Consider the following 16,742-nt stretch of genomic DNA (forward strand, 5'->3'; position numbering starts at 1 on the left):
TGATAATGATGAAACAACGTACCAAAACCTATGCGATTCATTCAAAGCAACTCTCAGGGGATATATTATAGCTCTAAATGCTTATATCAATAAATTGGAGAAAGAGGAAATCAATGAACTAAACATACAACTAAAAAAATCAGAGAAAGAACAAATCAAAAATCCCCAATCAAATACCAAATTAGAAATTCTAAAAATTAAAGGAGAAATTAATGAAATCAAAAGCAAAAAAATATTGAATTAATAAAACCAAAAGTTGGTATTATCAAAAAACCAATAAAATTGATAAACCTCTTGTCAATTTGATTTAAAAAAGAAAGAAGAAAACCAAATTACTAGTATTATAAATGAAAAAGGTGAACTCACCACCAATGAGGAGGAAATTAAAGTAATAATTTGAAATTATTTTGCCCAACTCTGCCAATAAATTTGATAATCTAAGTGAAATGGATGAATATTTACAAAAATATAAGTTGCCTAGGTTAAATGAAGAAGAGAATAAATACCTAAACAACCCTTTCTCAGAAAAAGAAATGTAACAAGCCATTATTGAACTCCATAAAAAAATCTCCAGGTACAGATGGATTCACAAGTGAATTCTACCAAACATTTAAGTAACAATTGGTTCCAATCCTATATAAACTTTTTGGAAAAATAGGGAAAGATGGAACTCTGCCTAACTCTTTCTATGACCACAACATGGCCCTGTTACCTAAACCAGGAAGAGTTAAAACACAGAAAGAAAATTATGGACCTATTTCCCTGATGAATATAGATGCAAAAATCCTAAATTAAATCTTAGCAAAACGATTACAACAAGTCATCACAAGGATAATACATTATGATCAAGTAGGATTTATTCCAGGAATGCAGGGATGGTTCAATATTAGGAAAACTGTTAGTATACTCAATTATATCAATAGCAAACCTATCAGAAATCATATGATCATATCAATAGATGCTGAAAAAGCTTTTGACAAAATACAGCGTCCATTTCTATTAAAAACACTAGAGAGAGTAGGAATAAATGGACTGTTCCTTAAAATAATTAGCAGTATCTATCTGAAACCATCAACAAGCATTATATTCAATGAGGAGAGGCTAAAGGCATTCCCAGTAAGATCAGGGATCAAACAAGGGTGCCCATTATCACCACTACTATTCAATATTGTATTAGAATTCTTAGCATCAGCAATTAGAGAAGAAAAAGAAATTGAAGGAATTAGAATTGGGAAGGAAGAGACAAAACTCACACTCTTCGCAGATGACATGATGGTCTACCTAGAGAATCCCAAGAAATCATCTAAAAAACTACAGGAAACAATTAGCAATTTTAGCAAAGTTGCAGGTTACAAAATAAACCCTCATAAATCCTCAACTTTTCTATATATGTCTAGCAAGAAACAGCAGGAAGAGCTAGAAAGAGAAACCCCATGCAAAGTAACCTCAGACAGTGTAAAATATTTGGGAGTCTATTTGCCAAGACAGACTCAGAAACTTTTTGAAAACAATTATAAAACACTTCTCACGGAAATTAAATCAGATTTAATTAACTGGGCAACTATCAACTGCTCATGGATAGGGAGAGCTAATATAATAAAAATGACAATTCTACCAAAACTTAACTATCTTTTTAGTGCCCCACCAATCAAAATTCCAAAAAATTACATTGAAGAGTTAGAAAAAATTGTAAGTAAATTCATATGGAGAAATAAAAAGTCAAGAATTGCCAGGAGCTTAATGAAAAAACATGCAAACGAAGGTGGCTTAGCACTACCTGATTTAAATTATATTATAAAGCATCAGTCATCAAAACTATTTGGTATTGGCTAAGAAATAGAGTGGTGGACCAGTGGAATAGAGTAGGTGTAAAAGCAGGAGAGGAGTATAATAATATGCTGTTTGATAAACCCAAAGAGTCCTGCCACTCAGATAAAAACTCCCTCTTTGATAAAAACTGCTGGGATAATTGGAAGTTAGTATGGAAGAAACTTAGATTAGACCAACACCTCACACCCTTTACCAAGATAAGATCCAAATGGTTACAGGACATAGACATAAAAAACAATACTATAAGCAAATTAGAAGATCAAGGACTAGTCTACCTGTCAGATCTATGGAAAGGGGAACAGTTTATGACTAGGGAAGAGTTGGAGAACATCACTAAAAACCAATTAGATGATTTCAATGACATTAAATTAAAAAGCTTTTGCACAGATAAAACCAATGTAATCAAGATCAAAACAAAAGTAGTAAATTGGGAAGCAATCTTTACAACTAATGATTCTGACAAAGGACTCATTTCTAAAATATATAGAGAACTGTGTCATATTTTTAAAACAAAAAGCCATTCCCCATCAAAGGCAATTTACAGATGAGGAGATCAAAAAAATCCATAGCCATATGAAAAAATGCTTTAAATCCTTAACTATTAGCGAAATGCAAATTAAAGGTTTTCTGAGGTACCACCTCACACCTCTCAGATTGGCCAGGATGACCAGGAAGGATAATGATCATTGTTGGAAGGGATGTGGGAAATCTGGGACACTATTACTCTGTTGGTGGAGCTGTGAACTCATCCAACCCTTCTGGAGAGCTATTTGGAACTGTTCCCAAAGGCTCCAAAAATGTGCATACCCTTTGACCCAGCAATACCACTACTGGGTCCATACCCTGAAGAGATGAGGAAAAAGGGTAAAAACATTACTTGTACAATACTGTTTATAGCAGCCCTGTTTGTGGTGGCAAAGAATTGGAAATCCAGTAAATGTCCTTCAATTGGAGAATGGCTTAGCAAACTGTGGTATATGTATGTCATGGAACACTATTGTTCTATTAGAAACCAGGAGGGACTGGATTTCATGGAAACCTGGAGGGATTTGCATGAACTGATGCTGAGTGAGAGGAGCAGAACCAGAAAAACACTGTACACCCTAACAGCAACATGGGAGTGATGTTCAACCTTGAAGGACTTGCTCATTCCATCAGTGCAACAATCGGGAACAATTTTGGGCTGTCTGCAAAGGAGAGTACCATCTGTATCCAGATAAGGAGCTGTGGAGTTTGAACAAAGTACAAGGACTATTCCCTTTAATTTGGGGAAAAACCCAGATATCTTATTGTCTGACCTTGTTACCTCTGAGAATTCTGTTCTCTTTAACGGTATGATTTTTCTCTCATCACACCCAAATTGGATCAAGGTAAAACATGGAAACAAAGCAAAGATTGATGGAGTGCTATCAGTGTGGTAGGGGTGGGGGAGGGAAAGAAGATTAGGGGAAAATTGTAAAACTCAAATAATATCTTTAATAAAAATTTTAAAAACTTATTAAGCATTTTTTTTCTGTTCATTAACCCTGTGAGGGTCTTACTGGGAATTCCTTTCACTAGGTAAAAATAGAAGAAAGCAATAGACTGTTAGCTCAATATATTATAAGTTCTCATTAGGGTATTGGCATATTTAAACTAGATAATCAGTATTAGTTAATTAAGAAATCAAAACGTCATATTTGGAGATTTCTGGCCAAGATGGCAGAGAGAAGAAAGGCACTGTGATAGGTGCTATCTCATTCCTCTCAGAAATAACATGAGAGAACCCTCTTAACACAAATTTGATCAATAAATCCAGAAAGAGAAGCTGGGAGAAGAACACCTACCAAGAAGATCTGTCTCAGGGGACTGTGGGTGAAACCTGGGACAAGAGCAGAGGATAAGCTTGGTATGGCAGCTGGGGGAAGCCAGAGGGACAGCCTCAGTCATGAGATTTTGTTGGTGAGTGGCAAGTGTAGGGTTCGAGATCCACCTTTAGATGCACAGTTTTGGGCAGGGGGGTGGGGGGAGAGTAGCAGTGGGAGGATGAATTCCAGCACAGATTCTCAGAGCATGCCTGGACAACAACCAGCCAAACCAGGGACCTGAGCTCCATAATAAACAATCCACCCCAACCCCCTCAGGGCAACAAGTTCACTCAACAGGAAAAGATTAACTCCCTCCACCAGGGCCCAGCCCAGTGTTCAATGTCAACCCAGAACCTGCTGCTGAGCACTTCACTCCAGAGAAAGCAACCAGCAGCCCCTACTGGCTGGCCCCTGGAATTACTGAGCCAAGAGAACAAAGCCTCTAGGATCTTCAAAAAGCAAACCTCTGAGAGCTTGCTCCACACCCCCCAACACAAGATGAAAAAAGGACAGAGAAAAGGGAGGCCCATGGAGAAATACTTAGAAGAGGCAATTTCTAACCCAGAGAGATATCAAGCACTGTTGAGGAAAATACGAATTGGTCTCCAGCCCAGAAAGACTTCTTTGAAGAAATCAGGAAGGAGTTAAAAATCAACTGGAAAAAGTGGGAAAAGAAACTCAAGAGAAAATTAACACATTGCAAGATAAAATTAATATCATGCAGCAAGAAAACAAATCCTTGGAAAATACAATTGGACAAATGCAAAATGAGAATAACTCTCTCAAATCTTCAATTGGGAAAATGCAAAAAGGAAATGATTCTCTCAAAACTACATTTGGGAAAACCGAAGGTTCTTCAAAAATAGAATGGACGAACTGGAAAAGGGGCTGTAAAAGATAAATGAAGAAAAAATCTTCTCTAAAAAAAGAATGGAAATGGCAGAACCCAATGACTTCATGAGATAACAAGATTGTGTTAAACAAAACCAAAAGTTTGAAAAAATGGAAAAAAAATGGAAAATACCTCATCATCAAAACCTCTGACATCAAGAACAGGTCAAGAAGGGAGAATCTGAGAATTATAGGCCTTCCTGAAAACATTGAAGAGCAAAAAAGCCTGGAGTTAATATTATAGGATTTTGTCATGGAAAATTGACCTGATATCATGGAACCAGAGGGTAAAATAGTTAATGAAATCATACATGGATCCCCTCCAGAAAGAGATCCTAAAATAAAATATTGTGGCCAAAGTCCTGGACTATCAAATAAAAGAAATAATTCTACATGGAAACAGAAAGAAAAAAAAGTTAAATACCCATGAACCACAGTAAGAATTACACAAAACCTGGCTGCAGCAACTTTAAGGGATCGAAGGGCCTGGAATGTTATATTTCGATGAGCAACGGATCTTGGAATGCAGCCAACAATCGCCTATCTGGCAAAGCTGAGCCTTGTCTTGCAGGGAAAAAGATGGAAATTTAATGAAATGGGAGACTTCCAAGATTTCATAATGAAAAGACCAGAACAAAATAGAAAATTAGGAAATCAAACAGAAGGTTCAAGAGACACATGAAAAGGTTAAAAAAAACTGCTATACAATATGATGAAACTGGCTTTATACCCAATTTGGAGAAAGATTCTCAAAACTCTTGAGAATTGTGACTGTATAGGAGAGAATATACATAACCAGAAGTATTGGATACTCAGAATTCATTTGTGAATCATAATGATTTAAAAACAATACCTCCTTAAAAGTGGGGGCAGTAAGGAGAAGGGAGGTTGGAAGGAGACTGAATGGGGTAAATCTCATTACATTAAGGCTTATTGTAGTTGAGTGGAAGAAGGGAGGAGGTGAGAACCATCTGAATCTCATCAGAATTGACTTACAGTTAAGTTAAACACAATTAATCAATTTAAGAAACTTACCTTACTTTCAAGCATTAAAAGGAGAAAAGGTGGGAACAGGGACAGGGAGAAAAAGGGGAACTAAAAGAAGGAAGTGAAGAAGGGGAAAAGGGAAGGGGGAGGGAAAGAGGAGGTGGTTTGATATAGGAGGACCAACACACTGAAGGTGGTGGTATTCAGAAACAAAATATTGGGGAATATGGACAAAGGAGAAAAAGGGGGAAAATACAAACAGAAGGAAGATAGCTTGGAGGTCAATAAAAAGTTAGTAATTATAACTTTGAATGTGAATGGGATGAACTCTCAGTTAAAATGAAAGCAGACAGCAGAATAGATGAAAAACTGGAACCCTACAATATGCTGTTCATAAGAAAGTCATCTGAAGCAGAGAGATACATATAGAATAAAGGTTAAAAGGTTGGAGCAAAATATATTTTGCTCCAGCTGAAGGGAAAAAAAGCAGGGAGAGCAATCCTTATATTAGACAAAGCAGTTGCAGAAATAGATAGTGTTAAAAGGGATAAGGAAGGTACCATAGACAATAAAGTAATTTCAATACTAAATATGTATGCACCCAATGGACCAGCATCCAAATTCTTAGAGGAAATGTTGAAAGAGCTACAGAAAGACAGACAGCAAAACTGTACTAATGGGAGACCTCAACCCCTTACTCTCATATTTAGATGAATCAATTAATAAAATAAACAAGAAGGAAGTTAAAGTCGTAAATAGATTTTTAGAAAACCTAGGCATGATAGACCTATGGAGGAAACTGAATAGAGATAGAAAGGAATATACTTTTTTGTCCTGCAGTACATGGCACTTACACAAAAATTGACTATGACAAGTTATCATTAGGATAATACATTATGATCAAGTAGGATTTATACCAGCAATACAGGGTTAGTTCAATATTGGCAAAACTGCTAGTATAATTATATTAATAACATACATATCAGAGCCCATATGATTATATCAATAGATGCTGAAAAAGGTTTTGACAAAATAGAGCACCCATTCCTACACTGCAGAGTGTAGGAATAAATGAATTGTTCCTTAGATTAATAAGCAGTATCTATCTGATAATGCTCAATAAGCATTATATGCAACAGGGATAGGTTTGAGAAATTCTCAATAAAATCAGAGCTGAAACAAGGATGCCCATTGTCACCAGTGCTATTCAGTATGGTAATAGAAATGTTAGCCTCAGAAATAAGAGAAGAAAAAAGAAATTTAAGGAATTAGAATGGGCAGCTAGGTGGCACACTGGATAGAGCACCAGCTCTGGAGTCAGGAGGACCTGAGTGCAAATTTGACCTCAGACACTTAATAATTACCTAGCTGTATAACCTTGGTCAAGGCACTTTAATCCCATTTGCCTTGCAAAAAACCTAAAAAAATTTAAAAAATGTAACAGAATGGGAAGAAGACAAAACTCTCACTCTTTGCAGATGACATGATGGTATACCAAGAGAATACCAAAAAGTCATCTACAATACTACTAGAAATAATGAGCAACTTTAGTAATGTAGCAGAATATACAAGAAACCCTCATAAATCCTCAACATTTCTATAAATGCCTAGCAAGATACAGTGAAAAGAGCTAGAAAGAGAAATCCCATTCAAAGCAACCTCAGACAAAATAAAATACCTGGATGGCTACTTGTCAAAACAGACTCAAGTACTCTTTGAAAACAATTACAAAACTCTTCTCATGCAAATAAAAGCAGACTTAAATACCTGGGAAAACATCAACTGTTCATGGATAGGTCAAGCTAATGACAACTTGTAAAATGACAAATTGCAAAATGACAACTCTACCAAAACTAAACTACTTTTTTAGTGCCCTTACAATGAAAATTCCTAAGAACTACTTTAATGATTTAGAAAAAGTCATAGGTAAATTTATATGGAGATATTAAAGGTCAAGAATTTCCAGGGATTCAGTGAAAAAAGTACAAGAGAGGGTGGCTTAGCCTTACCAGATCTAAAATTATATTATGAAGCATCAGTCATCAAAACTGCCTGGAATTGACTAAGAAATAGAGTTATGGATTAGTGGAATAGACTTAGGTACAATAGCAGGAAATGATTATGATTATAGTAATCTTGTTTGATAAACCCCAAAAGACCAGCTATCGGGATAAAAACTCTACAATAAAAACTGTTGTGAAAATTAGAAGTTAGTATGGCAGAAACTTGAATTAGACAAACACCTCACACCCTATACCAAGATCTAGGATACCAAATGGATACAGGAATTAGAGCTAAAAATCAATGTTATAATCAGACAAGAAGATGAAGAACTAATTTACCTATTAGATCTATGCAAAGGGAGGCAGTTTATGACCAAGGGATAGAGGAATATCATTCCAAACAAACTAGATAATTTTGATTACATTAAATTAAAAAAGCTTTTGCACAAACAAAACCACTCTAACCAAGATCAAAAGAAACGTAGTGATTGGGAAATGATTTTTGCAACTGGTATTTCTGACAAAGGACTCATTTCTAAAATATAGAGAAGTGAGCCAAATTTTCAAAAAAAAAGCCATTACCCAATTGACAAATGGTCAAGGGATATGCAAAGAAGTTCAGCATAGGAAATCAAAGCAATTTATAGTCATATGAAAAATTGTTCCAAACCATAACTTATTAGAGAAATGCATCTCTGCAATATCACCCTACACCTCTCAGACTTGTCATTACGTGCAGAAAGGACAATGATCAGTGTTGGAAAGGATGTGGGAAATCTGGGGCAGTAATACATTTTTGAGTGAACTCATTTAACCTTTCTGGAGTGCAATTTGGGATTATGACCAAAGGGCATCAAAAATGTGCATACCCTTTGACTCAAGATTACCACTGGGTCTATACCCTAAAGAGATTATGAAAAAGTGTAAATACATCAGTTGTACCAAAGTATTTATAGCAGCCCTGTTTGTGGTGGCAAAAAAGTGCATATTCAGTGAATGTCCTTCAATTGGGGAATGGTTTAACAAAATGTGTTATATGCAGGTCATGGAACACTATTGTTCTATTAGAAACCAGGAGGGATGGGAATTCAAGGAAGCCTGGCAGGATTTGCATGAAATGATGCTGAGTGAGATGAGCAAAACCAGAGAAACACTGTACACCCTAACAACAACATGGGGGTGATGATCCACCTTAATGGACTTGCTTATCCCTGCAGGGCAACAACCAGGGACAATTCTTGGCCATCTGCAATGGAGAATACTATCTGTAACCAGTTATAGACTTTGAACAAAGACCAAAAACTATTACTGTCATATTAGAATAAAAAAGTTATATTATTAAGTAATTTTACTATCTCATAATTTATTTTTCTTTCTTAAGGATGTGATTTCTCCGTCATCACATTCAACTGAGATCAATGTATAACATAGAACCAATGTAAAGACTAAATGCCTTCTGTAGGGGGTGGAGGGAGGAAAGAATGGGAGAAAACTTGTAAAACTCAATATAAATACAATCTTTCTTAAATAAAAAGAAAAATTAATCAAAGCCTCCAATTTCTCTACACAAATACATTTTTCTAAAACAGACTAGAGATCCTTAGCTAACTGAAAAAAATAAACTTTTTAAAATAAAAACAAAAGAATGCATTATAGGATGATACTTCACTGGGTTTTAGTGTTTTCCTATCAAATTTTGCTAACTTATTTTAAGAAAGGGATTCCCCCTCCCCCCTCCAAGGATAACTTGAAAGGAGAAATAAGAATTGCATTTAACTAAGTAAAGACAAGAATCCTGTTAAAATTTCATTATATCTCCCTATAGCGACTTACATCTAAGAAATACTTAAATAATATATATTCTCATTTGATTATACCACAACTTTTCACTACTGGAATACTAAAGATATACTAGGGTAATGTTTCATAACCGTTTTTTTCTTGTCATCGACCCCTTGGTTGTCTAGAGAAGCCCACAAACTTATCTTGGAATGTTTGTAAATAAATCAAACGCAAAAAAAGAAGGAAATCAAGTAGTTAAAATAACACTATTTTTTTTCTCCCTCCAAGTTCATAAACCTCCTGAAGTGTCTTCCTTGGAAGTCCATGGAACATAATTTAAGAAGGCTCATTTTTAATTACTGGTGGAGTTGAACTGATCTATCCCAATCAGTGAAGGGGAAAATAAAGTAAAGGTAAAAGAAAAATATTTATAGCAGCTCCTTTTACTGTGGCAAAGTAGTGAAAATTGAGGTGGTGCCTATCAATTGGTGAATGGCTGTACAAGTTGAAGTATAAGATTGTAATGAAATATTTTTGTGCTCCAAGAAATGGCAAGCAGAATCCTTTCAGCACAGTTGCAAAATTCTGAAAGAATTTTTATGTTTTCATGAAATTGGAGTTTTTGCTAATTTTAATTAGAAATTATATATAAAAAGTTAAATAATAAAACTGCATGAATGTCATCGATAAAAATACTAAAATATCCATAAGAATATTAAAAGTCACTTCATTATCATATGTGAAATTTTTAAATCATATTAGTGAGGATATTTCCAATCAGTTTTCATTAGGAAAAGTAAACATCAGCCATGGTTGATGTTACCCATCTTCAGTTTGGTACAAGACTAAAGGACTTCTTAAAATGACCAGAAAGTAACTTTTGTTTTCTTTCCTTAGAACAACTTGTATTCTTTTCCCTTCACTGTTTATATAGTTAAATTGAATGGCCTGATTAAACTAATTCACATTAAGGTAACCTGCTTAATTTGTACAATGTTGACATAGACCTCCTGGGTTGCAAACACTTTATGACAATTCTATCCAATGTAGAAAAATGTTTTCTTCTATATTGTGCTAAGGTTTAAAAAAGCCAAATTAAAGATGACACTTGATTCTGAATCTAAAACATCATGTTACCTTTCTAAAAACACTAATAAAATGTTCTTATGCCTAAAAGTCAAACATTGGCACTCCTTTCTCTGCAGCTTATTGCCTAGAAATGACTTTTTTTTAAAGAGGCCCTTAGCACACATTGCAATGAACTTTTATCACCCTGATGCATTTAAACTTTGACTTTAGAGATGAGACAGTTCATGGTAAACAATGACTTTTTTCCCCATAATTCTAGACAAATGCCAATAGTTTTGTCTTTTGTGTCTTTCAAGACAATCCAGGGCATAATAATTTAATTTTATGAATAAAACTAACTAAAATAATTATGGTTAAATCTATTGTGAAATTCATTTCTCAGGAAAGATTATGAAATGAAATCAGAAGTTCTAATAAAAATTCTGAATTACAGTGCATCAAAACATTAAAGGGCAGAAATCATTCCATTAAGGACTCGAGGACTATAAAAGAAGAAACATTTAAATTTACTCAGATATTAAACATGTTATCAATCATTTCACAAAAACCACAAGCTAATTACAGCAGGTAAATGGAGAAAAGAAATTACAAAATAGTCCTTAAAAGTGATTATTGCCAAGCTTGTTTCCAAGGAAAGAAAAACAAATCTCCCTATTTCCCTCCTTAAAGAAGTAGAGGGCAATAGGTAACAAACATGTTAAATGTGTTGACTAGTTTGCTTAACCTTTTTAAAATTCTTTTTTTGTTTTGAAATGTTCACAGGATAGGGAAGTAGAGAGAAGAATATATTTAAGAGAATGAAAGTGATGTATAAAATAAACTAATGTAAATGTCAACCTAAAACATGTATTTTTAAAATTTATATAATTTATGGCACTATTTTAAAATTTATATAATTCATTTTCTTCAAGTACAGTTCAAGTTAACAGTGCAGTTTGAAGCAATGAAATTTTTAAAGGGCTTTTTCTGTATCTTACTACTTTACTTCTTCTAATTGGATATGAAAAGGAAAACAAGATTAGTTATATATAGCAGACTATACCTCAAGGCTTCTATCAATTTTGTTTGGGGCTATTTTTTCTAGGCAAATACTAGATGAGATAATCCACATGATGCTTTAAAAAAAACCTTTTTCACATGATAGTAGGGTTAAGTGACTTGTCCAAGGTCACCCAGCTAGGTAATTAAGTGTCAAAGTTAAACCCAAATCCAGGAGGAGGAGGAGAAAATTATTCCAGGGTTGGTGCTTTACCACTGGACCAGCTTAAATGTTGAGACCGGGCCTGGACTTCACTCCTGCATCATTTTTTTCTCTGAGAAAACTCCAGGGAGACTCCAAATGATTCATAACCTCCATGGAGAGCCTAAACTATCTTCAATTACTATTTAACATACAAACACCCTGCTTCCTATATAACATATTTCTATAAAAAACTCTTCCCCAACTACCCACAGATGGATTCTGTTCAGATCCAGCTGCTGCTCCTTCAATAAACAGCTTTATATTCCATTTGTTTCTATTGCTTGCAGTTCTCAGACCAAGGCCCAACTTTTCATTTGGTGCCAAATCTAGGAGAGGAGTGGCAAGGATTCCTGAAGGCACTCAGCCAAGGAAGCAGGAAGCTTCGACAGTCCTCTTGTGATAACTCCCTGATCCTGACAGAGGGAATCATTGCAACCCTCTCCTGGACCTACTAAGCCCTTGGTATTTAAGGATAATTGCTGCTCCCTGGCCACTTCAGAAAACTGGACTAATTCAAGACTTAAGACTCCTCCCCAGGCACTCCTTCCTCTTTCTCAGAACCACCAAAATCCTATCTATGTGGGGAACTGCCTTGAAACAGAAAAAAAGAAACTGGGATGCCTCTTTGTTTTACTTGAAACGAAATAATGCCTCCTTCCCTCCTCAAGTGGGTCTTAGTCATAGTTACCGGGGTACACTGTGTATTCTCACCTCATAATACTCCTTCACAGGACCTCAAATTCCAAAACTTGCTCAACACCTTAAAGTGACAGGAACAATTTGTTTCAACCAAGGCTAATAGAGTGAAGCTGTTTTTTGAAGTTGTGACTACTCTCCTTGGGACTGCGATGTTATTCAAATCCTGCAATTCTCTATCCAGCCTCTTACAATGAATGTATATCCTGGATCTACATCAAACCTCACCCTCAGACTCTGCCCCACCAGTCCAACAGCTCCTGACCTCCCAGTGTATGGGCAATATATCTCTATAGTTCACTGTCTTGAACTACTCCGATCCTGAACCCCTCAGGTTGTCTCCTAAAGAACCGGGAAAAATTTGCAAGACAGGATTTGAGGAAGAAACTTTTTTTAAAAAATAATGCCTGGCCCAACTTCAATTGAAAGTAAACCTTGAACAGCTCAATATGTCAAAAATGTCTTCTTTCAATGAAGACAAAACTCCCTCCCTCTGAAGGAGGCCACTGTTCTTAGTTTTCTTCTTACCTCTTGTCTACTCCTCTACAATGGAAGATCAGTCAACTCTTGCCCAAATTGGTTTGGCTCCAGAAAGTAAAATATACCTGGAAAATACAACTTGAAAGGGGATAGTCTATCGTACCATATCTTGCTCTAGTTTGCACCCCATTCTGGGAATTTTACTATACTCGATGCTGACTCTTTCAGCCTTATGGCTTTCCTTGGAGAAAAATTCCTATCAAATGCAGTTCAACTCCTGTTGAAGACCCACCCCGTTCTGGGAATCATGCCAACAAAAAGAGTATATATGTTTTTACACCATGGTCACTAGTTATACTAGAGAGCTAGAAAAAGTAATGTTCTTAACAGATATGATTACAAAAAATGACAGATCATTGGAAAATTAGATAGGCACTGTTGAAATAAAAAGGTCTTTTGGAATTCACTGTAAATTGAGTTAAAAAGGAATTTTTAGGAACATCTAGTCATAGATCATCAAAAGTCTTCAATCTGATTACCTAAGTTTTGACATTAATTCTACTGATAAAGGAAAAGGCAAATGGATTTGAAATTTGTCCATTTGTTAGCCATTGTTAACTAGTAAGCTTTTATTGTTTATAGCAAGCCATGAGGAAAATGGCATCAAGCCTTAAGCTGAAACTGGTGGACTTTGCTATTTGGGGTAAGACACTTTTGGCCTATGATAAGTTATATTTCTAAAGTTTGACTTTAGGCATCATTGTGTGAGGGAATCATTAAGTCAATAACCTACTATTCAGATGAACTGCTGCAATCCACTATTACAAGTTGCACCTAAGACTGTCACAAGTGGAGGTGTCTGCCGACAGACTGAAAAGTCAGTCTTTGGTCTCAGTTCAAAAGAATTCCTTCAGCATCAATTCCCCCATGAAAAGGAAGGTTTTCTACCTCCTTATTGCTGATCCATGACTGCATGACTGACTGTTAACTGTGACACTTACCCTAAGCTAAACAGAATTAAGGATGTCTGAGATCCTGCTGTATCAAGGACTATTTTGGTTTAATCAGATCTCAGTTTTTTTTTCCTCTCTTTAGCAGAATTCCACAATAAAAACAAGTATCCAATGAAAGATATAGGTGCATGCACAGTATATCTAGTAAAAGGCAGTGTTCGCCTAATATTGAAAAGAATAATGCTGCCTGGATGAAAAATAATTTGATTCAACTATCAACTACCAAAGTCATGCAAACTATTTTGTCATCCACACTTCTATGTATTTTTACTGTCCTTCTTTTTTTGTTGTTGGTGTTGATGTATTTCAACTTGCTATAGGTTAAACCCTGAACTGAGCATAACATGGAAAAGACCACATGTTGAAGACATTCTCTTTCTCTTGAAGAGAAATTTAAATGCCTGTCTTTGTTAACCTCTGGGAAATGCTCACTGGTGCTTCTGTTTTTGCTTATTCTCTTATCAACCACTGATACATGTGGCCCTTGTAGATAGTCCCTGGTCTTGTTCTCCCAATTACTCCTTACTCTACTGTCCCTCTTCACACACTCTTTTCCACATCCTAATACTACTGGTCATTTTTTCTTAGCCTAACCTCTGGCTGGCTGTGCCCCAGGGACTCTTGTCTGTGCAACTCCCATGGTGACAAACTGGGATGGGGCATCTTCCTAACAATCTCCATGAGAACCTAAGACCAAAGATTCATGAAGAACTGAGTCGCATTTCATGGTTCATGCTCACCTCCTAATAACTCTTGACATCCTCTAACCACCCCCAAGTCAACATGCTCAATATCCTTTGTTTTTCAGGCTTGTTGGAAACCTCACCTCTTCTCTCTACACTTATCCCTTCTTCCTTCCACAAGGAAAGCCCCACCGTATCAAGGGTCAGTCCTCTGAGACCACCTGCATCTCTAGACCCATAGTCACTCTATGTAAAGGTTCTCTAGGCACTATTACTACTCAAAATGATTGTCTCATATCAAAATTCTGTTCTTTCATCCTGTTTGCCTAGATCAAGGGGCCACCTCCTGACTCCCAAACCGTCACTGACCTTCCAGCTCACCATACATTGTTCCTCTTCAGCTAGAAGGCGCTACCAAAACTGAGTCTTTGTCCTGATTCCCATGAAGCAGGCCCCTCATAAGTTCGGAGATGACTGTTGGCTCATTCTTCCATAGTCTTGGCGGGCAAGGGGCTTTCCCTTTTACCACTGCAAGTACAGTTGCTGTCCGAGCTAACCAAACCTAATCTGTAACTGACCCTAAGCTAAAAATTGAAAGGAATGTTAGATTTGAGGTCCGGGTTTCACTCTTGAGCCGGGTTGAGTATCCTTTCCTGAGAAGAGGAATCTTAATCTTCATTGAAACCCCAGACAAGTCACATCCTCCATGGAGACCCCAACCATAGCACCCTGTCTTCCTATCACGCTCCCTCTATGAAAGACCTGCTCCGCCAACTACCCACTGGTGCAGTCTGCTCTGATCCAGCCAGCTGTTCCTGCCATGAACAGCTTTGGTTTCATCTCCGTTTCCATTGCTGTTCTCCTGGTTCTTGGGATCTATATAATGACCTTTCCTTAGGGAGGAGGATGGGAACGACACAATAAAATAGGCTCAAATGGAACCAGTAAAGAATAGAGATGCTCACTGCCATTATAAGCAACTTTAGCATGCAATCTAAACTATAGAAAGCACCTTCATGGTCAAGATACACAGAAATGTCCAGCTTCACTTCCTTGCTAGGAACAAGAAGTAGTTAGACAATAAAAAACAAAATAGAGGAGGGAGCAATACTTAAAAAGCTGTTCCATTTCTTTGCATCCCTTTGCTGGGGTGGGCGCCAGGCCAAGGAGTGCCCGGCAGCGGCCCCGGGCAGGCGGCCCCCAGCCTCCGCCCTCCACGCCTGACGGGGCGCCTCCTTTCCAGCCACAACCACCTTTAGGAGACTCCTCACTGCACCCACTGCCCAGGCCTGGGAGGAGGCTGCCAGTGCCCGCGGGCCGGGATCTGGGCAGATGCTAGAGCAGCAAAGGCCCAGGGGGGCCCGGCGGCTCCGGGGCTCCGGGCATCGGCCCAGGCTGAGACGCAGGGCGCGGCCCGGGGGAAGAGCAACCTCCGACCCGCCCCTAACGGCCGGTAACGGACGCGCAGCCAATGCGCAACGTTAAGGTCTGGCGCACGTGCCCGCGCTGGGGACTCTGATTGGCTGGAGCAGATTTCAAAAGATGCAGTTCAGGAGGCAGGGCGGGGCAGGGGAGGTGTGGGGGAGGGGAGGTTCGAGCAGCCCAGCTCCCGCCCCCTGACCCGGAAATGAACCCCAGCTGCCCCGCCTGTCACTGTCCTGATTTCCTCTCCTTTTACGGATCCAGAACCCCTCAGGCCCCAGAAGGCATTCCCTGAGCCTCTCTCAAGCTGCGGAAAGGAAGGCTCCTCCTCCCCCAGCCCTGGCCCGGCTTTGTCCGGGTCGGCTGTGCCTCCACCTGCCAGAGGAACTGGGAACGAGGCCACCTTCTTTAGGAGTCGAATGAAAACCAACGTGGCATGATGGTTGCTTTGACTTCTCATAGTCAGCCAAAATGGCACGTAAGTCCGGGGGTAAGCGCTGATGCAGACACAAAAACGAATCATGCGCCATCGTCTCTTCCATCAAGGAGTGTACCAAGTAATTCCAGGAAAGTTGTATGAGCAAATAATTATCAAAAAGGAAGTATGTGACAAATATCACATGGATGGTATAAGCAAGATGTTGCACATGTTCATGAGAAGGGAAAACTGTTTCTGGAAGAATCATGGGCACAGATCTGGGCCCTGAAGAATTCACTGGGATTTTGACAGGTGGGAATAGGGAAGCAGGGATCAAATACAGAAAAAAAAAATGTGA

General features: G+C 37.8%; 1 long non-coding RNA gene across 12 annotated transcripts in view; it reads right to left on the reverse strand.

The window, feature by feature from the left end:
- Positions 1-16,118, reverse strand: part of LOC141506640 (uncharacterized) — a 76,090-nt gene extending 59,972 nt beyond the window's left edge. For all 12 annotated transcript variants that reach the window (XR_012473938.1, XR_012473941.1, XR_012473940.1 and 9 more), the window contains exon 1: positions 14,914-16,118. This is a non-coding gene — a long non-coding RNA (uncharacterized LOC141506640). The remainder of the gene's footprint in view (positions 1-14,913) is intronic.
- Between the last annotated feature and the right edge of the window lie 624 nt (positions 16,119-16,742).

This window comes from Macrotis lagotis, chromosome 1 (genome assembly GCF_037893015.1).
Source record: "Macrotis lagotis isolate mMagLag1 chromosome 1, bilby.v1.9.chrom.fasta, whole genome shotgun sequence".
Lineage (NCBI taxonomy): Eukaryota > Metazoa > Chordata > Mammalia > Peramelemorphia > Peramelidae > Macrotis > Macrotis lagotis.